The 23,997-nt window shown below is 33.6% G+C and overlaps 1 protein-coding gene across 16 annotated transcripts in view; it reads left to right on the top strand.

Moving 5' to 3' along the window:
• LOC108742888 (interference hedgehog) overlaps window positions 1-23,997 on the top strand; it is a 95,841-nt gene that overhangs the window by 51,058 nt on the left and 20,786 nt on the right. For 13 of the 16 annotated variants that reach the window (XR_001938745.2, XR_001938742.2, XR_001938744.2 and 10 more), the window contains exon 2: window positions 12,724-12,772. The gene's annotated coding sequence lies outside the window, so the exon portion shown is untranslated. Of the gene's footprint in view, window positions 1-7,185; window positions 7,220-12,723; window positions 12,773-23,997 lie in introns of those variants that run through there. The other 3 variants (XM_018478237.2, XM_018478228.2, XM_018478238.2) reach the window with 2 other exon arrangements.

Below are 23,997 nucleotides of genomic sequence, written 5' to 3'. Positions count from 1 at the left end.
CTGTATATCTATCCCTACAGTTGTACTGTCTTTAATGATGTTGATCGCGTCTTCGATGTATACTTTTAGTATTGATTTAAAAAAAGCTTACTTCATTAGTAATTTGTCGTTATTGTCATCAACTCATTAACAAATTTAATGAAAATATATGGAAATGGGAGCTTATCATCCAAGAACAACTTTATCATAACGATTTTGGACAAAAACATCATCCCTGAACTGTTTGTGATTTACGGGCTGTGTCGTTCATGTCCATGAATAATTTCAGAATTGTGACATAGATCGTAGGAAATTGGACCAAAACAGTAATCAAAGAAAATAATAGAAATTTCGTTGAATGTTCAAAGTATTCAGGAAAATTGAGCGGGTTACTTTTTTGCCGCGCTAATGTTCTAAAGATGCTACCAGAGCGCCAGTCCCTAGCTAGATAGTCATTTGAGATATTATTTTTGAGATCGTTACAGCCTACAAGAGCAGATGCGGAAGTTGTTTTACAGATTGTTTTCTTTGATCTAACTCCAAGAAATGTCTACGAAATGGGCTGTTTCGACCATGTATGAGTTTTGTTTAAATTCCCGTGATGGAGATCAGTGGTGGTGAAACGTTAGACGTCATCTGATAACAAAAAAAGAAACGGCTTGCATGTGCCTACACATTACATAAATATATGTATTTTAGGGCACTTCACATTAACACAGGCTCGTGCGAGATAAAATCGAAACAGTTATTATCCTTTGAGAGCCTTATTACCATTACACGCCGCCTATACATACATATATACGGTTGGTAAAAGAGGAATACGACGTATCGTACATTAATTTCAGCTCCAATCAAGAGCCATTATCAAACAGAGTGAGTTTAATTTCGAAATTATGACTTAATTACATTTTGTCGACTCTTTTTACAGGTATAACCGTAACTGGAATGGTTTTAATGATTCTAAAGGATTACCAAAAAGAATTTTATATCAAAAGTCGGTAATAATGAGCACTTATTACCGTGCCAAAAATCACTGCGTGATACTAAAGTAGTCCGGACGATTTGTGAATAGTAAAATCAGCAACTAAATAAAAATTCATAAAAAAACTAATTTATATGAGGGTTGTACCTTAAAATTTTGAAATAAAACCCTAATAACATCAGGGCATCTAATCATTAGATTACATAACTGCCTACTATAATTTGATTCAGCGATGCGTCGACTAGAAAAGTAAGGGTGAATTCCGATTAATTTTCTTAACATTTAGAAACTACCTCTGGTTTATCTAAAAAAAATCGTCGATAATTCATTATAGCCGATAAACTATAAATGTTCAGTACAAAAAAACTGTAAATGTTTATAAGGTACTTGATTGTAACTATCAGTTTGTTAAGATGTTATCGTAAATAACTAAATAATCAGTTATTAATATTAACTAGGTTTTAGGCTTTGGTCATAACAAACGTACATGGCCACATTTGCGGGGAATATGTGATAATTTAAGTTTGGATAAAGGCATTAACATTATAATCTTTTCAAATCCAATTTCATTTTTTCAAAAGGAAGAGAAAAAAAAACAAAACGCAAAGTCCTATCACTTGCCAATTCGCAAGCACCAGAAAAAAACGTCCCAATGCGTTGGCAAAAAATATTGCAATTAGCACTCGGACGCAAGGGATCGGGTGCGGGGTGGTTGAGCACGCCATGGGCGTCGACGAGAGACGTTTACATTAAAGTTCGGGCACGCTCCAAGAAAAATATTGCTACTACATGGTTTCTAATGTAATTCGAGAACAGTAATAATTACCCTTTTCTGTATCATTTTATGATGGCTGCGTGTGCATACTGACTTGGCGATATTGAGTGCGAATAATCTAGTTGCATTTGACATGGTGTGTTCCCAATGGCTGTAATATTGTTCGGCATGCTGTGTAATTAACTTAAATATATAATTAGGTTCGGCGCATTTAAATTATTCGTACTTATAAATAAGGAGTTGCGCGTTGCGCTCGTTGGATATTAAATTGTATCGTCCCGTCATTGTACTCGGAAATTATGTGACGCCGATGGGGAAATTACAGGGAATTATTTAACCTGAACTTGCTATACTAGATCAGAACAATCGGATATAAAGTATCAGTGATTGCTCCTTCGATGCCTTTTCATTTTGTTGCTGTAAATTATAATTGTACAGGCACTTTCATAAAGCCGTCGAATTTATCCTTAACTCGTAGGAAAATACAAGATACAGGGTGATTGTTACAATATTAGCAATATCTATTGGAAGGAATTACTTCCAGAATAATTTTTCGTATTTGTTAAAAGTGTAAAAACCTTCTAGTAAAAAACATAACTAATTATTAATTATTGTCTTGTTTGATAATATGAGTGGTTTTCAACATCTACATAAGATTGAAATCGCGATACACATTTGGTGGTTTAATACTAATACTAACAGTAGTTGTGGTAGTAAAATTTAAGCAACGTATTATTACGATTTTTCTTTTTAAATTTTTCATTTGTTGGAATCAGAACTACGCTAAGGGTTGTAAAAGTTTATTTTTTGTGAAAACTTAACCGACATTAAAAAAGATTCGTATAGGTAGGCGAAACGTTGGATGAGTATTGATATAATGTAATAAACTTTTAAAACTCTTACAGAACATACTTTGTCCATAGGTAGCCGGTTATTGCAAAATAGACAAAATGCTAGCCTGAAAGCTGATATTAAGCATAGCGTATCTCTTAATATAATGGGGCAGAGGCTATAATTTGTCGCAATTTTGTCGCTGAAAGATGTACGTTTACCCATTTGGTCGCTATGGCTTTCTAGCGAAAAACGACTGGAAAGCTGCCAAGCCACTACACATAGCATGTCTCTAATTAGAAATGCCGTAGAAAACATTGCAAGGGCTATAATTTGTAACAAATTTGTCGCTTAACGATGGTACTTCTACTCATTTTATTGAGAGTCCATCCCCGGGCTGATCAGACTTGAGAGCCGTCAGACAGTAGATAGCATATCCTGAAATAAAAATATAGTAGAAAAGAATGTAAGAACTACGATATTTCTATTTTGAGATAAGCTATATGTAGTGTTAGCTTGACTGCTCTCCAATCGTTTTTTGCTATGGGAAAAGGACCATCATGCAAAATTAGCTACAAATTACAGTCTATGCATCCAACATTTTACTATGCGTTTTCTAATACGACATACCATGTGGGAACCTAGAGCGACAAAATTGGTAAAAGTACCATCCTTCAATGACAAAAAGTCTCAAAATCCAAGGATTGCAAATACTTAGATTGTTTTAGATCCAGTTTTAGCTTTCTTTTGGAAAGGACACTACTGGATCCTTACAGAAAATAGTCCTCTGTCAATTTTTTTGAAACTTTAAATTCTGGTAATTCTTAACGTGCAGATCAAAAATCTAATTGGGTGTCAAGTCCTTTCTCCGGTAAAGAACAATTCCACTTTTGGTCCTTTGAAACCGATGTGGATGTACCTAGATGTAGTCAGGTCGACGTTTACGTTCAAAATATCGATAGAGCCTATGTATTTTACTATGATTTCTGTACATAGGACGGATCCTTCCTACATACCATTTATAGAGCTCTAATAAATGTACCGTTTGTCCTTACCATTAAACACAACTCAATCTACAACTGTATGTGGTACGCTGTCAATTGTTTCAAAAATTCCCAGGCGCTAGACAAAATTTTCAATGCGTTGTGTGCCATGCCACCTGTGATTTGGCAGGCCAAAAGTTGCTTATTCATTAGCGTTGCCGATGCGATGGGAAAAATAACTATGTTTCCATGTATGCCATGTGTTTAGCGTACCAACATTCAAACAATGTTCGACCTGATGATGCAGATGTGAGTATCAATTAACACGTTTGAACTCTTATAAAGGTAATAATAAACTCCAAACACGTAAAGATAATTTTCTATTATATTTTAAAACAATAAAATGTATATCTACATACATGTGTGTATATAATCATTTCGGTAGTTAATTAAGTTTCTTATTTGATGCTTATAAAACAAGTATACAATAACAGTTGCGGTAACTTCGGAAGTAATTTGCCATTCATTTTTTAATTAATTTGTAGAAGAAAAAAGGAATTATGTCCAATTTTCTTGAAATACAATCGAACTTCGATACATACTTATTATGTATCTAAAAATATGTTGATAGTACTGTTTCATAATTTTTATTATTCCTTTGAAAAGCATAAATATTAAGGCACTTATGTAACATTTATCTAATTATTACTAAAATAAATACATAAATGTTCATTGACAAAGAAATACTAATTAAAGAAATATTATTTGATAACTCGAAGTTTTTATGTGTCACATCGCAGTTCGTGTTATTGAAGTTCGACTGTATTAGTATATGTTGTACGGTTCAGCACACTAAACAAGAATATGAAGTGCTAGACAATTTGTCGAAATGGAAATTTTCGGATTATCGGTTGTTACTAACAGGTTAGCTTTTAAATGACTCTCCTTTTGGACATATCCACCAGGAGTCATACGTGGCGCGTGACGCTGTGATGCGTGACGTTACACTTTTCGATTTCCTACCTCATTTCTTTCCTACCGTCGATAAAGTCACTTCAAAACAACATTTGTTCGCTTCGTACCTACCGTAATCTGGATCTTTTGTTTGTACAAAGTAATTAAGCAATATTTCGATTTTAATTTGTACTAATATCTAGTGTAGGCTAGTCTTTCTTACTATTGCGATTTCTATAATGAGCAAAAAGTTGCTTTCGGATAGTCTCACGAATGCTACTTCTATTCCGTGACATAACGAAATTAATGGTTGCATTAGAAACTTGTCGTTCGTGACACAAAGCAAAACATAATCTTATGTGTAATAAGCGTTTATTTTCCCAGTAGAATTATTAAACTGCATGTGCGAAAAAACGCGGTTGAATAACCTGTATTCTAAATATGCATTTACACATACAACGTTCCTTGCTATCTGTAATGACGAATTGCAAGAGGATCGTTACATTATACTAAAAATTAAGTCTTGTACGTGTTATTAGGCGTAAAATTTGGGGTATTACGCACCTACAGTTCGTAGTCAACTCAATCAGTTTGAAAACCTACAACCCGAACGCAAAATATTGGATCTTGGATGAATTAAGAAAATGCCTATTATATGAACTGTGAATTTTATTACTAACTAGCGACCCGCCCCAGTTTCGCACGGGTGGAATGCTGATACTAAATGCATTTTTGTTTTGTTTAGATTATTATCTAGGAGGGGAAATCTTCAAAAGACACCCCCTGAACATACTAAATATACTACAGAATGTCTTTATATACAACATTCACAGTTTTTTGTCATTAGACAATACAAACTGGCCGGTACCGCTGCAACCGCTATGTCCCTGCAGTTTAAATCGGTAATATCTTCGAAAATACTCATTTAAATTATATGCTGTACAGGGCCATATTGATCTATATTAAATGCACAATGTATTTAAAATACTTAATTGGATAAGGATTAATGCTGTGTTGCTTACAATCGGTTCGTAAATAAGTCAGTATTTCTCGTAAGAAGTATAGGATAAAAAATGGTTTTGTAGGTTATCCCTAAGAGATAGACATATACCATCCCGGACTTTTTTGTAGACCTTTTTAACATGTACAATATTGTTGTACATTATTTTGATCTATCTCGTGGGGTTCAGCCAGCGTTTGCAATGTAAGCGCAAAAAAATGTGTTTATTTACGACATCACATTAGAAACCTCTACAATTATCAGTGTTTCTTTACTATATTATGCATGTATTATACATATAAACCTTCCTCTTGAATCACTCTATCTTTAAAAAAAAAACCGCATCAAAATCCGTTGCGCAGTTTTAAATATTTAAGCATACATAGGGACAGATAGCGGGAAAGCGACTTTGTTTTATACTATGTAGTGATAACCGATTATACAATAAGTAGTTGCCGCTGTTTGCCCCCCACCCCTCCTGAAAAAATTGACGGTCTGTAATGTAGAGTGTAGACCGTAGAATAAATAATTGTCAAAAATTCAGATTTTGGACGACAACACCTACTCTCTCTAGAATAGAATACATTAAACCTCCTAAGGAATACCAATACGTCGTCGATCTAAAGTAATTGATAATTGATTCATTTCCAACATAACATTGACGTAAAAAAGGGCGCGTTAGAGACAGACCTAACAAAGAGGCTTGGCTTTTTATTAGCAATAAGAAATTTCTTTGAAGTCAAGTAAAAGCAGTTCTATACCGTTTTACTAACCAATCCGCAACAGAATGTTTTAATAATATTCTTTAGTTGATGTATTTTAAAGGGTGTTTAATTTACAGCTAAGTTTATACTAAATCCAGGTACATGGGCGGTTAGAAAAACACGAAAGAAGGAAAATTGCAAATTAAAAATAAATAAATAATTGATAGAAAAACAGATACATTATCAAATTACCCATCATGCGTTTTGTTTTGGTTCTTAAACTTGGCAACAATTTTTTGATCTCAATTTCTTTAGTGTAAAAGTTGAGAAGTTTTTGTAATCCGCAATAACAATTTCGCTAGCACAGGGTGAAGCGGATAAAGAATACAGTGAAAGAGAAATTGGTCTTTTTTGTTAGAAATATTACAGTTTCTGATGGTATAATATCTATTAGTTTCATAAGACAATTGTAACATTACCATTAATCGATTTATGAAAAAATGCGTTTAAATTGTTTAATAATTCAGTCGCAAACATAAATATTTTTGTGATTTCATCGTGAGAATCATTGTTTATGTAAAATATACACCGGAAGCTTTGCTCGACCGTGTGATTGCATACATTTGCTGCAAAATGACTCTAAAACAGTATGAATTTGATTCAAACGATAGCTGAGTTGGGTAAAAACAATGGCCTATCGAGTGACTTAAACAAGTACCTACACAATATGATTCAAGAAGAGAGTACTGTAGTGCATTTATCGGGTTGCAAAGTATACCGCCTCGAATACTTTAACATAATAATGTACGTAATGTGGTTCAGCCAAGATATCGAGAGTAATACCGATGTTGCAGACCTGACCGGGCTCGCCGCGGCTCCGCAACAGCAAAACATGCCGAGTTCGCCGTGTGCGCGGCATTGTTGATGACGATGCGTGCGTGGATTTTATCTGCATTCCGCGAGTGCCATTCGCTAACTCAACAGCCTACGTTCAGGTTCAAACGATAACAAGTAAATACCAATTCTTACTTGACCATTTCGGTTATTGATACGAAAATTAGTAATACATTTCCTAAAAACTTTTCATATGCTTTTCCATCTTCTCTTTTACTTCTATTTTGTGAAATATCTGCAGGCACCTAGCACGAGCATGTAAAATGTCAAATGTGACGATTTAGGTGACCCTTAATTACATTGCACTTATGGCTACGTGTCAAACTGATCATCCAAAGCAACGGTGGTATCAGTATCAAGTATCATCATCATAAGGTCGTCAGTCCTAAGACTTGGACACCCACCTCCATTCTTTCCTCTCCCGAGCTAATCTTCGCATTTCCCCAAAACCAGAACAACCCACATCTGTTTGCGAACAGTAATATAATCTGGGTCTACCTCTACTCCTCTTAACTCCTATTTCTGTCTTTATCTTGCCTAATTCTCATTGACTTCCATAGAGTCCTCTATTCTCCTTTTCTTTTTAATACCTCTTCATTTCTAACCTTCTGTATCCACGGTAACACCACATTTGGAACGCTTCTAACCTCTTCCTTTCCGCGGTGCGCCCATCGTCCATGCCACGCTGCAAACATACACCTTTAACAATCTTTTTCGAACTTCTAAATAAACCGTTCGCGAGCATAGAGGTGACTTCTTTTTATAGAAGGGGACTCGACCGTGCGCTGTCCTCTGCTTTATGACCCTACTCCCCCTTCCGTCCTGATTTAATCTGACTTCCTAGATACCTAAAATCGGTCACTTCTTCTAATTTTTCGTCTCCTACCTTTATATTCGCTCTTTCCTTACTTTTTCTTTCCTTGCATACCAGTATTTTTGTTTTACTTTTATTTATTTTCATACATTACTGTTTTGTCAATAATACATCCATTTTATTTAAGGCTACCTCTAACTTCTTATAGCAAGATGCTAATAGTGCTATATCATCTGCAAATCTAAGCATACTAATCTTTTGCTCCTGTATATCTATCCCTACAGTTGTACTGTCTTTAATGATAAGATTAAAAAGTAGCGGTGACAGTGTGTATCCCTGCCTGACTCCCTTCCTAATATTTACTTCTCTACGTTGAAGCCCTAGCTCTATAACCGCCTATTGCTCTTTGTACAAACTATGTATCACTCTTCTACGAGGGTGGATTGATAAGTTTCCGGCCTAACCAAGAGATGACGCCACTAGGCCTACCTTGAGGTGACATTCTATAGTACCATCCTTGGATAGCTTGTAGCTATAGTTTCAGCCCGATCTCCTTGCTAGTGTAGGTTTGACAGCACGCTGAACAAGACGCCTCTGTGGTTTTCGTAAAAATGGAAAAGCAGGAAAATCGTGCTGTCATCAAATACTTTTATTTGAAGGGGTTAACGCCGAAGGAAATTAAAAAAGAGATGGACTCAACACTGGGGACATCCTCTCCGTCATATTCAACCGTTAAGCAGTGGGTTTCCGAGTTTAAAAAGGGTCGTGTGAGCACCTCTGATGGGCCTCGCTCAGGACGCCCCGTTGAGGTCACAACTCCAGATATGATCGAAAAAATTCATCAAATAGTGCTGGGAGACCGCAGATTGAAAGTGCGTGAGATAGCTGAGACCTGTAAGATGTCATATGAACGTGTGCAACATAATTAGGGTAAAACTTTTGATTATGACAGGATCCAAGAATCCTAAAGTATTTATCCAGGATCTTAATATAATTATCGTTAACATTATTGTCGTCGTCGGTAAAAAATTACACATTGTAGGATTCAATAATGTTCGACAAGGTCCTTTTCTAACAAGGATATCGAGTTGTCGTACTGAACCCATAGTGGAAATACTACGTTATGTTTCGGAGACTGATATGAACAGAATTAAGTTTAGAAATAGATTTTTAGGTGTTTCTTGTTAAACATGTCATCCATTTCCACAATGACAAATATTTACAGCTACTGATCACTTAAAAATTCAGTACATTATGGCTAAATATTGTTGTATTGTTTGTATATTTTGAGGTTTACTATAGCGTAAATATATATTTGCGCGGATACATTATCGTTGTCCATGTTGTCGATGGCCAGACAATAAAGAACCACCGCTTCCATGCACCACTTCCACGATCCAGTCGAGTCTCGAGTCGAGACAAGTCGACTCGGCGTTCTTTTTCCTGGCCTCTATCGAAATGGTGATGTTAATGCTGGCGCCTTTGGAATTCACACTTTTAAAACTACGCCCGCTTTGCAAGCGTCTTTCCCGTGTATCGTGTACGTATGTTTGTACGCGTCCACCAGCACGCTCGACATCGCGGTCTTCGAAGCTTTCATTCGTTCCCGTTTGTATTCACGTCAATAACAATGCCAGTTAAAGGAGCCAATAATAAGAGCAAAACGAAAAAGTGGCTTCCAAGGCAACGTCAAATTAAAACTTCATTTTATGCTTTGCGTTCTTACACCTGAGGAATTTGCCATCAAAGTAAAAATAAATTCTGTTAAAGTCAATTCTATTTAAATTGTGAACAATACATAAAGTTCGAATTATGATTAGTATAAATTCCCTGGAAAATAATTCTGGATTACACTGTTCGTAAATTGCAGCGCGTTTTCAATTCAATACAAAGCTAGTCATAAAAATTCCACGTCCGCCCTCTATCTTGGGGTTTCCTGAATGTATGTCGATTAGACTAATCTTCGCATTTCCTTAAAACTATATAGAACATTCCATAGTTTTAACTTTTCTGCTTCTAATATGTATGCCTATAACTAGTTCTTCATACCTGTTTAATACCTCCTAATTTTTAACCTTCTCTATCCTCATCATTCGCTTGTAACACAACATTTTGAATTCCTCTAACCTTCTCTTTTCCGTTGCGTCCACGTTTGGCACCCGTACAGAACCGTACTCCAAATGTACACCTTTGACAACCTTTTTCTTTTTAAATTAACCAAAGGTGATGTGACTCTGCGCTATCCTTTGTTTTATATCTCTACCGCTCCTTCCATCCTGAATTATCTGACTTCCTAGATACCGAAAGTCAGCCAGCGACTTAACAAAAATAATTTCAATTCTTTTGTCGTGGGGTGTGGGTAGACTTTCAAAATCCACAAACTGATAAAAAGTTGATAAGGAAATTGGAATAATAATGTGTGTGTGCTATCGATCCAAATTTTTAAGGTGTACGCAAATATAGTAAACTTAAGTATACTGTGGTGTACTAAATTTGTTTCACTTAAGGAAAAATCGCTTCATAATATCTAACGTTAACTAAAAAAGCTACACGACAAGAGGATTTTAAAATAACAGTTAGATTAATAGAATACTATGTAATAGTAGGATTTTAGCAGTTCATGTATTATAGCAAACTCGTTGGTCTTTCAAATGCCAACTTAATTTCCCTTGCAATTAATATATTTTGCTCTGTAAGTAATATACCCGGTTTCAAGTGAAAAGGCTACTTTCTAAACAGTTGGATGTAGCAAACCAGAAACTTACGAATTACGATAATTATACATATAGTTATACTGACTTAGGTATGTAGTTGTAAGATTTATAACGTAGTTAAGAAATCCGTGAAGCTAACTATAGGATCGAAGTATTTATTTTTTTGATGAAGATTCCGCAATTAGGAGATTGTACGATTCTCGAAAGAATTCGAAAGGCATTTGCATGCCATAAATAGTAACGGTCTTGGCGTGTCTCTCAGGTATTTTAATCTGGAAGCTGTTGAAGCGACCAGAAAAATTAATATAAGTAAGCAGGTGTAATAAAAGGTATGCCTTCTTCATCTTTACGTGTTCGTATCGAGGCATTCGTTAACATGCTGACAAAAGTGCGGTTCAAGGCCGTCCTTCACTAATGTCCTGCCGCCTCCTTCGATATGCGAATATATTTCTAATTAACGATCGGCACGTTCGTTGTACCGGGCCCATGGGTAAAAAACAAATCGGAATCTCCTACAGTTAAGACAGGCCATTAGTTCTGTCGCAAGCAATTTATTTGATTAACTATTTTCTTGGGCCGAGAACGCGTCGATATTAATTCTGGTATTTGACCGGGCCGTGGTAATTGATTAATAGCAACTACGAGTGGATGATGGTAAAAAATAGCATTAGATTGAACGCAAGCAGGTAATTAGGTGGGTACCTCTTGATGGGCAAGCAAACGATAACTTGCACAGCCCAGAACCAGCGTAATGTACAAATCTTGTTACCACAATAGAATGTAGTACTACTTTTTAGGTTGTTAGATCGTAATGAAACGTTCGAATATAATAATAAGAGAAGCTGTACAATCACAAAATTGACCTTAATTTGACAAGTAAAAAAACTCACCATAATCGAGCAGAAAGCACCGCCATTACCATCATCTGAAAATAAAAAAGAACATCACTTTTATATTATCGTATTACAAACTAAAACTGTTTTTTTTTTTTTGAAAGGATTATGCTATATTTAATTATGAATATTATTTTTATTTGTCATCATTATGGTATATGTATAAACTTGTTTTTTATTTTCACATCGAAATTTATGCAATGGTATAAATATACGTAAAATTAGTTATAAAGTAATTACGTTCACCATCAGATTTTAAATTATAATAAATGGATGTTGTTGTATCACCTGGCCCTTTGCCTGGGACCTAAAATTATTAGCATAAAACCTTCGTTACTTGAAAATATTGTGCTAATATTTGACAAATAACGGTTCGATACCAGCACCCCTATTTCGAATTTTTTTTGATTTCACATATCTACATTAATCACAAAATCAGATTTCCTGGAAGATAGGACACTGCTCTCATAAAGCGAAAACCAAAATTCTCAAAACTCTAGATGGAGTTTATGAAAAAATCAAAAATCGATAATAAAATCATGATTTTAATCGACGATTTTTTTGAATCTTTTGGTAAATTTAATTTTGGTTAGTTTTTATTGATATACTATTTATAGTGTAGGTACTGACTTATACAATCAGATATAAGAAACAAATTAAGATATTACAAAAGTTCAACAATATTTAGTTTTTCTTTAGGTTCGTACAGCTCTCTTTTGTGTAGGTATTAAAAATTTTTTAAAAGTTGTGTTGTAAAAAGCAGTTAAATCCGTTTGTAATTATTATAATAAACAATAAATATTAACATAAAAATGTTACTAGGTTTTACTTCTTTTATAAACAAATAAATTTTAAGTGTACAACTAACTTTATTTTCATAAATTAATTATAATTTCAAAAAAAATCAGCTTGATTAAAATTATAATTTTAAACACGAGTTTAATCAACTGATCATTCTGAACCCTGAATATGAATAGTAATAAACTTTGATAATTATATTTTGAAGAAACATGTACGTGACCAGTTATCTAAAATTTATGAGATTTTGTCTACTGCTTTCGTAGAAAAATATACTGATTGCTGACTTATGAAATTCGAAAAACTGTTACGTTCTCATGCTCATTTATATGTACTATTGCTTTGCATGTATCTTGTTGGTAATTTAATTAAAATATTAACTCATAATTTCTTTTGTTTTAGAAGAAATGAATGCAGAGTAGACCACGTCAAAGTAAACAACACAGTTAAGGTAAGGCAATAATTTGATTTTCATCCGATTTTTCTCAGTTAATTGGTGCAATATTCTAGAGCTAGTTGATCATTAAAGCGTCTAATCAATGAATGAAACTAACTAAATAAACGACATACTTTAGATATTTAGTGCGAAATCATTTAATCGGAATTTTTAAATAAAAAGCGCTGATTTTAATGTATTCTAAGTACATATTAAGTAATATTTCGCCTAAAAGAGTAAATAAAACAATATTAAAATGCATGTAAATGCTACGTATAGATGTACTATTGACTGTGCAAAGAACGAGTTAAAATCGAATTACTAATTAATTAATAGTCTATTGCGCTTCATTTATCTACGTTGCTGTGATGCAAATTATAATGGGAATTATATTATGGAAATGGTGTGAACCATGAAAAGCATGTTTTTAGTGAAGAATATTATTAATTTTTTGTGTGACTTAAGAAACTGTACGACGTCAAGTTGTAGCACCATTTTATGAAGATATCCAAACGGATTATCTTCATTTACCGCATATCGAAGAGGAGATTATTGCTTAAATACAATTTATCGGCATTATTTGATACCGAACAGGTATATATACGCACATATGCGATATACATAAATAAATAAATACGTTTATCGCAGATATGCATACGCGATCGTTATTTTTCTTTTATCCGTGACCGGCGGAGAGCTTACGGCGCGCCGTAAGTGACATTCTCCGGAACTTGGGCGCGCTAACACCGGCGGAGAGCCGAAGAAGAGCCATCGACGTCGCCGGATCGTGGGAATGTGTTCGGCATGCGTGCACGATACATACCTGCCGTATGTAATCCGCTTTATGCAAACAGGTTCGATTCTGGAACGAAAAATCAAATAGTAACGACGCGGCTAATTCTGTTCTCATTTAACCTTTCGATATGCACTTGTGTGTGTGTGTGTGTGTGTGTGTGTGTGTGACGAGAAGAAGTCTTGCTACCCGGCACAATTTATTCACGCAACTTGCGAGCGCATTTCGTGCTAAAAACAGAACCGTCATTAGCCATATAGGTACGTAAGTGGTACAGCTTCCTCGTCTTCTTAACGACAGACGTTGCGAACTAGACTGGACACCCGCTACACGAACGTCTATTAACTTTAATTGAACAAGGCGATCATTTAAGGATGTTTGGGAGGTATGTCAAGATGTTACGAGACAAATAAAAATTTGGAAGAACGTTCCTCATTCAATTCTAAAACTCCTGTAAAAATTACAAATCGATTCACTAAACCATCAAAAAGTTATTGAAATGTTAAGAAATTGTAATTTTACACGTCATTTTATGGAGATTCGTTAACCAAACAGATTAAATTTATTTTTATTAACAGAAAAAGGCTACCAGAAATTTTAAACTTTTATAATAAGTAACTTGAACTCTCGAGAATCACTTTAGCGTAAGGTTATTCAAATTCACTAAATGGTTATCGAAGAAAAAATGAAAAATTAGTTGAAAATCTCGTTTTTACTTGATAATATTTATAATTATCTGAAATAAATGCAATTTTATTCACTAAACCGTTAAAACGTTACACGTTATTTTATGGAGATTCGTTAACCGAACAGATTAAATTAATTTTTATTAACAGAAAAAAAGCTACCAGAAATTTTAAACTTTTATAATAAGTAACTTGAACTCTCGAGAATCACTTTAGCGTAAGGTTATTCAAATTCACTAAATGGTTATCGAAGAAAAAATGAAAAATTAGTTGAAAATCTCGTTTTTACTTGATAATATTTATAATTATCTGAAATAAATGCAATTTTAAAGTTTTAATTTTTATTTAAACATATTAAAAAGTTTTACGCTCATTATTTATAGAGATTGAAACTAAATAGTTTTTTGTTTCGAAGTTGGAATCAAGGCATATTTACTGTCAAAAGTCAGTTAAAAATTTTCCATATTATTCGTTATTTCTTGTTTATTTCAAAACTTTCGGTCAAATTCCAAATTTTCTCTCAAACCGTATACTTTTTTTTAGTATAGATAGTATCTATTTACCTCATGATATGCTGCAAAACCTAATTAATCACGAATTTCTAATTTTATGTACTCTTGTCTCCGATTGTACCTCCCAAACATCCTTAAATTTAGGTATAAAAATCGTAAGAGATAAAGTAGGTAGTTAAGCAGTAGAAAAGTTCAAATCTCTCTGTATTTTAGTTATGTGAAGTGGGCCACAAAGCACCTTTTTTTTGCCATTTTTGATTTTCCTTAACATACTGGTACTTGATCTATCTCTCATGACCATACATATCCATATGCATACATGATACTCGGAAATGTCAGAGAGAACCTGATTTTCGCGCAAATATTTCCCGAAAATACGTACCTACATGTACTCTTATAATTCGTATTTTAGTATTGAACGCGTTTCGTGATGTACATACGCATTAGGGTTTGGTAAGTTTACCCTTATTTCAAATTATTAGAACGTATTTTGGGGTTTACCTAAAATCGTTAGTCAAAATCAATAATTTAGTTTCCGGTTGACCAACACAAACGAAAAATTTACGTTTTAAAAATAAATATTGTCCATCTTGTAGTCAGTTTTAATAATTAGGATTTAATAACATTATTAAGAAGTCACTGAAGAAGTTATTTTCGAATTTCATATACGTAACGTACGTGTAAATTTCTGATGGTGTCCAGTTTAATAAACGACTGTAACCCGATATAAAAAGGAGACAAACAACTTAATTGCGTACAGAGGGAGAGCCAGCCAACTTGTCACGTGGACTCAGCATTACAATAATAATATCAATTACAGGGTATAAAAGTGGCCTGTCGTAATTTGCATTAGCATAGCTGTCGAAGTTTTTTAGTTGGGCACCGACATTATCTTATAAGCCACATTAAATTTACATTCTACAGGTTGCAAAACGGGTCTGCTGGTCTGGCTGAATTCCTTAAACGATAATCATACATATACCTTACATGCAACCGCGTGCGTACAAGGACCTGTAGTGGAGATTCTGATCGGACAAAACGGGAAAAAATACAGGGGGTTTCAGAGAAGAAACGCAGAAACAAAACGTTAGATTTCATGTACAGACAAAATAACGAATGAATATTTAAAAACTTAAGTGACAGTCATTAAAAATTAAATTCTTTTCTTGGCTTTATCGAAACTGCAAGACATGAATCGATCTCATCAGCACGCCTTAGGTAGTCTCGACTGTATCAACTTTGAGAAGGGTATCTGGTTCCACACATTGACAATGTGCCGTTTAAAAACAGTTTTAAATATGATGATAATACCTAAAACCCAGCCGAATAGAAATACAAAAAAGACTTCTTTTTTGATCAAAATAGTTTCGGTCACTCTGTATATGTCGATAAAAAAAGTTCAGTCTATTGCCATGTGATTTTTATAGAATACGTTTTAATTACAAGCGTGATTGATGTAATTGCTCTGGTCGACATGCCCTGGTTAAACGCACCCGTTGTAGATGTTAATGATAATTTAATTTGATCAGATATGCTTAGGTTAATCACGGCTGTTTTGAAACAATTTTGCCATTTACGCCCCATATAAATATATAATATTAAACATAAAATTACTTTTGTTATTGTTCGCTTGGATGGAATTTAACGCGCCGAACATGACCGAGCAGAGCGCGAGAACTCCCGAACGCAGTTTCGGTTTCGGTCGTAGTTTCGGCAGGTTTGCCGCCGAAACCGAAACTAAACCGAAACTCGTTTTTTTGCCGATACTCGACCGAAACCGAAACCGAACTTTCGGTCGGACACTAATACACACATATCCTGGGAAATGTATACATTTTCTAGGAATTGTATGAAATTCCGGTATTGTACTAGGAAATGTATCAAACTAATGCTTTCTGTGAATAAAATACTCCAACATATCAGCCCGCCACCGTCGATAAAAAAAGTTCAGTCTATTGCCATGTGATTTTTATAGAATACGTTTTAATTACAAACGTGATTGATGTAATTGCTCTGGTCGACATGCCCTGGTTAAACGTACCCGTTGTAGATGTTAATGATAATTTAATTTGATCAGATATGCTTAGGTTAATCACGGCTGTTTTGAAACAATTTTGCCATTTACGCCCCATATAAATTTATAAATGCGTATATTAATGTTACGATGCCGGTGAATGCGGGCGGCTAGACTGAGAGTTGCAAGCCTGGAATGTCACCCATTTCTCGTCATTTATGGCAAATTACCTTTTACACCGGTTCTAAAACGATCAGTAATTGCGTCAATAAAATGCTTTTTTTTTAGTGACAATGTCGCTACACGAAAGTACAGTTGGTTACATGAAAACTGATTTGTCGAAGTATTGTCGTATGTTTTACCGAATTTTATGAAACGAACGCAACAAAAGTATGTCTTTAAAAACGTTTTCATGTCAATATATTTTCATTCTATAATTTCTTTTTATTTAACAGGCTTTATATATATAAACATCTCTCAACCTTTCTTTTGTAACCGATTGTGTATATGCGCTATAAAACAAGTCTAATCCATTACTGCGTTTTTCTCTTAATTGCTTGTCCTAAAGGTACTGTTTATTTAAGAAAAAAGTTATAAGGGAATTACAATTATTAACTGGAAACGTTACCTCCATTATTGTTCTTTTAATGACAATAAGAGCTTTTACTGACCACTTCATTCCATGAAAGAAGTTAAACGTAGTAATTATTTCCTGATGTACATACACATTCCCTTTTAGATATAATATATGTTTTCTAATAAAAGGTTACCTTTTTAGGTATATATATTACTGGAAATGTATGAAATCTAGGATTTGTATATTATTCCGAGGCTATTTAGAAAATAAATGAAAAAAAAGAAATGTTTCAGAATTTTTTTAATACACACATATCCTGGGAAATGTATACATTTTCTAGGAATTGTATGAAATTCCGATATTGTACTAGGAATTGTATTAAATTCCGATATTGTACTAGGAATTGTATGAAATTCCGATATTGTACTAGGAATTGTATGAAATTCCGATATTGTGCTAGGAAATGTATCAAACTAATGCTTTCTGTGAATAAAATACTCCATCATATCAGCCGGCATTAAATAATCTCTAATCTGTCATAAATATTTCTAAAATAACAAAAAATTTATTCATTCCCTAAATAGTCTAGTAATTGTATACAATTCCTCCTTATTTTATCTACTAGTTAAATCGTTATACATATTATCTGATTCAGCTAAATTCGATGTCGGGCATTTCAAGATCAGAAAATTCATATGTTTATAACGGAAAATCTTTACTTACGAGAATTTTTAAATTTTGTGTGGTTACATTCCGTAAATGCCTGTTACGGCTGAATGCTTTGTAATCAAACCAAAATCCTAGAAAACTCAAACCAACGAGAAGCGACAAAAAGCATCGACTTATTTGATATTATACCAGTATTACATGGCTAGCTAGAAAAATGATCTACGTATATACCTATTTAAAAGTTTAACTGGTGTGTTAAAAATATAAATCGAACCACAAAACCATTAATTGGTTTTTCATTTTATTCGTCGCTTTGTCACATATAATAAACACAGGTTGGGATGCTGACATTTTATACGAAGTTTTATTGTCATCGAATGATACACAAGCAATAAATAATTTGTCGTTGTTTTCGTTTCACAATAAGCTTTTGCAATTATTGATGTTGACATGGGAGAATTATTGTTGACATTTACATCAGACCTCGGATTACGGACTTTTGATTACGAATTGTTCGGAACTTTCTTCAAGTGTCATTCGAAGTACCTAGACACCTGCTGATTGTTCATCGCGATCGAATAAAATAGATTATAGTCACTGAATTAAAAAATTGTGATTGAACCACAACTTATCGTAAATAAAAGATCGAGTTTACAGATTCAACAAAAGCATACCTGCATTGTTTTGTTCGTATTCCTTGTTACCGTATTAAATACTTTTTGTTTTTTTTTCCTCGATAAACCAGGTTAAAAACACGTTCTACTTTTTACTCTTTTCGATGGAGCAGGTTACCGAGAGCAACGAGCAATAATCAAGGCATATTTCTGCAACAACCGCAGACTACACAATTACAATACTGAAATTCTTTTTCATGATAATGCTATCGGTCTCTCGAAAAACAACTTTTTGTCGGTATGCTTCTGAAAATTTCCGCTCACTTCGTTATTACGTCGTATTATTCTCGTTGTTTAACGTAGAACAAAAGCAATAAATCTGAAGACGTTCATGTAGTGTTTTTAACGTTTTTACTTTTGAATGCCCCTAGATTCTTTAGAACCATCTTTAATTAAAAAATAACATTCAAAGTACAGTGAAAATCTGTTATAACGACACCGAAGGGACTACTCATATTTGGTCGTAAAAACCGATAGTCGTAATAGCCGGTGACGTTATTATTAAGTACTTAATACCTATTATTGAANTTCGCGAAATGAAAGTGCATGTTGCCCTTCAAGGCACATAATGACGTTTGCAACTCCCCTACTGATATTGGCAGAACATTTCGGGGCTAATTTCAGAATTTATTTCTCATTAATCTTAATGTCATTAAATACAAGATATTGCTGCAAAATCGTACATGTCTTGCAATTGTGAAAGTAAGGTGCGATTATAGAAATACAGTTATAACGACACCGAAGGGACTACTCATATTTGGTCGTAAAAACCGATGGTCGTAATAGCCGGTGACGTTGTTATTAAGTACTTAATACCTATTATTGAATGTGTGATTAATATATTCATATATAAAATAAAACTACATTTTATTTATTTTACATAAAACGTATTAAAAAAAGACATTACGTACATATTTTTATATATCATATTAATATTTTTGTGGATTTTTTTGCTTATCGGTTGTACCAAAATTAAAATCCCTACTGCCCTTTGCCTACGTTAAGTTTAAATAATACTAATTAAACAAAAAACATCAATGGTTTTATTATTTTGTTTTTATGTGTAAGATTACCAAAAAACTAATGTAATTGTCCAGAATTGGGACTTCAAAAATGTTTTCATCGATTTACGGTCATTTCTGAGGGTTCAATGATTATATTTGAGGCGGGGAGAAACATTTTTTTTTATTACAGCATACATCATACATCATATAGACACATGGTATATGGTGTATGTATAGCTATTTCTTCTTTTAATATTAATAATAGACCAAAGAAATTTATGAAGTCATAAAAAATTGTCTCCTCCACCTTCTAATATCTAATTCTATTATTTAGAATGACAGGAAATCGATGAAAAAATTTTTGGAACGATTTTGGTTTGGAGCCTCAATTCTGGACAATTACCAAAACTAATAAAAAGAACATTACTAGGTCATCTAATATGGGACGGGGCTTAGTATAAGTAAATATGAAACACCAAAGACCACGTGGTAACAAAGGAACATTCACAGTTAAAAAATTAATTAATATAATAAAATTTTCAATCAACTTCATATTAGTTTTAATTTGGACAGAAATTGCCTGTTTACTTACTATTATACGTTTCCTTGGCATTAAATAAAATGTTTACATTTTACAAAGAGTAATATTAATGTAAAATACGGCGTACCATAAAAATAAACTAAATATTTGTTATTATAGTCTATCATGCTCATATTTTAGTCAAGTTGAATGATATTTTTGAAATTAGTCTTGTAGAAATTGGGAATTTTTCGAATAACCGCTGGAGACATCAACGTTAGATCAAGCGACGAACCTTACTCACCAATATAAAATTTACTTACTGTTTATGGTTTAATGATAACGTAACCGTTTTTATTATAAACCTAATGTCAAAAATGTTTTTCAACATTGACCTCTGCACCCTTAGACACATATACATATATATATATATATATATTTCTATTAAGCAACTAAGCACGTATTAAAATCTGACTTCAAAGGATTCTAAGGACTTATGGTTGACAGCCAATTTTAATTTTAGGATGTAATTTGTTGCAATACTCCATATGTATAATCAATTATAGGTAATTGAACAATAACCTTCACATGTCTTTAAACCAAAAAGAATTCCGGGTTAAATAGAACATTTGATTTCTACCGATCTAACAGGAAAATTGTTTCTAAGATTTCTAAAACTGGCTAAAATTAACTCGAATTTAATTATATTATTAAAAGAATTAAAATTTTGATTGAGTTTAAAGCTATAGTTAAAAGGAAGATGTTTTATCGACGAATTCCATTTTACATATTACATATTACGGTTTCCTGTGACATCTAATAAATAATTAATTTCACATATTCTAAAACTGACATAAAAAATTAATTGAACAATGGAAACAGGCGTTCTGAATTATGCACACATTTATTTCTATCGAACAAGCATTAAATATGTTCTTGTTTATTGCAAGTAGGCACCTAGCTAAGCTAAACTTCTGATTGCACAGTAAGTCAAACTTAGATATTATTTGTCGTATAATTCCATTAGTAAATTATAATTTCCCATAATAATAATTAATTTCACATATATTGAAACTTGCTTTTCGTGGGACAAGGTTCTATATTATTCCATATCGCCAGGTACTTTACGTGGCGTATTGTGTCCCATGCCAAGCGTCCGTTCTCGTGTTTCAGGACTTAACATGGCCGCGTTGTTGCAGTTCTTTTTGCCTTTTTATAATTGACAATTCAATTCGGTCTACTTGGTTTTGTTTTCTTTCCCAGAAAGATGTTGCAGTGGTACACACAACAACGTAGTCTCGTCGATCGTTGGTTGTACCGTAGAAGCCGTTGCTGCTGCGATTCTTTTGTTTTACCGCTCCCATATTTTATTTGTTTTTATAGGGTGACATTTTTAACTCAATTAAGTGGACCAGCAACTGGTTTTGAAAGGTACATTCGCAACTAAATTTTTATTTTTATTGCATATTTTAATGCGATTGCTGCGTCCGACGGGACGCGCTATAATACTGTACCTTACATCAACTGAAGAAGGTAGACGAAATAATTTTGGACAAAGTGATTGCACTCTAAAAGTGAGAATCAAGGATCATAACTACGGTATTAAAAATAAATTCACAATCTTCCCCTTACGTTTATGATAGTAATAAGAAATTAGAGCCGAACAGGGGCAAAAAGATTTGTTGCAACACCGATGATTCGCCTCCAATTTGATTTTTATCAAGGCTGCAATACATAGTGACGGTGTAAAAATTAATATAATAGTGCAAAAATAATAAAAACTTACTTGGTTTTTAAGTGTCACCCATCCTCTTCGACGGTTTGCTATAGCAATACCTACATGGTGACACTAAAAACCTAGTAATTAGGTAAGACATTTCATCATCATAAGGTCGTCAGTCCTAAGACTGTAACTAGAACATCCTACATCCTTTACTATTTGCGAATTTAGATCCACCTCAACTCCTCCTAATTCCCGTTTCCGACTCTAATATGTCTCTGACTAGACCTTCATGTCTGAGTATCTATCTCGCCTACTTTTTATTAAATTCCATAGAGTCCTTTTCTTTTTTTTTAATACCTCTTCATTTTTAACCTTCTTTATCCACGCTATCCTCATCATCAACATCGCATTTCGAACGCTTCTAACATTATCTTTTCCTCTGCGCCCAGCATCCATGTTTTCTACTCGTATATCGCCGCGCTCCAAACATACACTTTCAACAATCTTTTTTGAATTTCTAAACTAACCATTCGGGAGCATAGAAGTGACTTCTTTTTATTGAAGGCAACTTGACCCTGCGCTATCCTGTGCTTTATATCCTTACTACTCCTTCCGTCCTGACTTATCTGACTTCCTAAATACCTAACATCAGCCACTTTCGTCTGTAATCTTTATATTCACCCTATTCCTACTTTTTCTTCCCTTGCATACCAGTATTTCTGTTTTACTTTTATTTATTTTCATTAAATACTGTTTGTCAATACCACTTCCACTTTATTTAAAGCTATCTCTAACTCCTCCTTGCTAGATGCTAATACTGCAAATCTAAGCATACTAATTTTTTGCCCATGTATATCTATCCCTACAGTTGTACTATCTTTGATCGCGTCTTCGATGTATAGATTAAAAAGTAGCGGTGACAGTGTGCATCCCTGTCTGACTCCTTTCCTAATATTCACTTCTCTACGTTGCAGCTCCAGTTCTACAACTGCCTGTTGCTTTTTATACAAACTAAGTAAGACATTTAAATAATTACAAAAATATTCCACCTGTAAGGCTGAAACATTCAGGGATGATTCCCGTTTTTAACTTTTAGGTTTAAGTTTGGAAGTTTTACATACATGTAGGCAAAGTATTTCGGCCGATTTTCATACATGTTCTAGATTACTTTTCATTATTTTCGCGATGTGTATCATTATTCTTCTACTGTAAATAGTGAACTGTTATCTTACAATTATTATATTTATTCTTTAGTTAATAATTATTTACATTGGTCGTTTTACATCGCTCCTGAAACCTACTTAATATGAACCTAATACATACGTACTTTTATCATTTCGAATAATAATGTCAAGTAGACATTAGTGTAATTATCACATAGTTAATCTAGGTTTCAGTTTTGATAAGGGTTCTTGCGGTTTATCTTGACTTGCATATAAATTTATAACGTCCCAGTGTGCATACAAACGTGTGCGTGTAGCGCCTTCCTCGACTATAAATTTTATTCTAGAAGCGTGTCAAGAGTGCTGTTGGCAATATATTTTATCATAGCGGACATTTCTTTCGGAATAAGTTCGGTTGCTTCAGGCTTTTCGAGCCTCCCGTATAATCTGTTGTTACACATACATTTAAAGCGTTAAAAAGTTACATTCGACAAACTCTACGATTACCTGATTTACTGAACGAGCCGACTCAGAATGATGAAACGAATTTTGAACGAGGTTTTTTCCAACCTATTGACAATATTCACATATTATAATATATAGAGCGGGGGTTACTAAGTAGGATCATAAAAGTACTTAATAGAACACTGAGACGCATTTGTTTTTTTGTTTTTGTAGTTTAATGACTTTAAACTTTTATATATGAAATCCTATGACATTGTTAGTTAGTTAATAGTGGATTAATATTGTTTAAAATTCTAGTTAAATTAGTACTTAAACTATACCTACACTTTCTTGATATTTATTATAAAAAAGGGGATTGAAACCGCTATCACATCCGAATATATATACGGTTGTATTTTATTAATTTTAAACTTTTTTATAATATTAAAATGTCAAAAGTT

Source organism: Agrilus planipennis, unplaced genomic scaffold (genome assembly GCF_000699045.2).
Source record: "Agrilus planipennis isolate EAB-ADULT unplaced genomic scaffold, Apla_2.0 scaffold12, whole genome shotgun sequence".
NCBI lineage: Eukaryota > Metazoa > Arthropoda > Insecta > Coleoptera > Buprestidae > Agrilus > Agrilus planipennis.
Note: the sequence above shows the minus strand (reverse complement) of the source record. Positions and strands in the feature narration are given on the sequence as shown.